Below are 1,229 nucleotides of genomic sequence, written 5' to 3' on the forward strand. Positions count from 1 at the left end.
ATTGGTAAAATCTTTAAGGAAGGCAATCTAGTTTTTTAAACTTAAAATGTATACTCCTGACCAAGCAATTCCAATGCAATCAAACCCATATTTTGTGACGTGATAATTATATCTCAATTTTAATGTTAATACAGTCATACTCATTTATCAACCAATTGTCTGTGACTGTTTTTGCACTACAATTGCAGAGTATTTCTGACAGACCATATGGCCTATAAGCCTAAAATAACATTTGTCCCTCCACAGAAATTGTGCCTGATCCCAGCTCTAGAACAGCACTGTATAATAAAAATTTCTGCAATGGCAGAAATGTTCTCCCAGCTGTCCTCTAGCTAAAGTAGATATAGTAAGACTGAGAGTGAGTGTAGGTTATGGCTATTAGATAGTGGACAGTGTAGCTCTAGAAAACAAGGAGTTTATTTTAAATTACAATATACTTTTACATGTGTGGAGTAATATATACATGACTTTTATCACTGCTTTGAATAACAGAAAATAGCTAAATTGTAAATTGGAAGAACATTGGTTATATTTTATACCATCCCTATAATAGAGTACTAGGCAGCCTTCTTGGAAGATGCCCAAGGAAGTAAAACAAGAAAAACGTATATAATCTTAAGCTTTGTTTAATGTATCACTGCATAACAAACATCGTGGTTCAAACAAGTGTTAAAATTCTGTGGGGTGATTGGGCTCAGTTGGGTGGTTGTGTTCCACATGGGTTTAGCGGGTCTACCATTTGAAGGCTAGACTTCGGCTAGCGTCACTTGGGGGCTCCACTGGAGCTGTTGACTGATGGGGCCTTTCATATTGGTTGGAATTCTCACAGCATGGCAACTGGTTCCAAGTGCATAAAAGCGGATCTTAAAGTCACTTCTGCATATATTGGTCAAAGTCACTTCCAGGGCCCTTCAGACGCAGGTAGAGGGAAAACTGATTTCACTATTTAATGAGAAGAGTGGGATTCATGGCTATCTTTAATTCACCACAAGTGTATATATGTGCACATACACATAACGTTTATATATTTATAGAAAATCCTTAGAACACACAAGAAATGTAGGGAAATAGAAGTTGGGAAAATTTTAAGCCTCCTTCCCCACCTCTACCCCCATGCCACTAGTAAAAGGGCCACTAGTTAACAGTTTCTCTTTTTCAATACTTTAAAGCATAAAAATGACCTGCTAGCAGAGCATTAAATCTGATTTAAAAACAACTGGATTATGTAC

The sequence above is a fragment of the Rhinolophus hipposideros genome (genome assembly GCF_964194185.1).
Source record: "Rhinolophus hipposideros genome assembly, chromosome: 23".
NCBI classification, from domain to species: Eukaryota; Metazoa; Chordata; class Mammalia; order Chiroptera; family Rhinolophidae; genus Rhinolophus; species Rhinolophus hipposideros.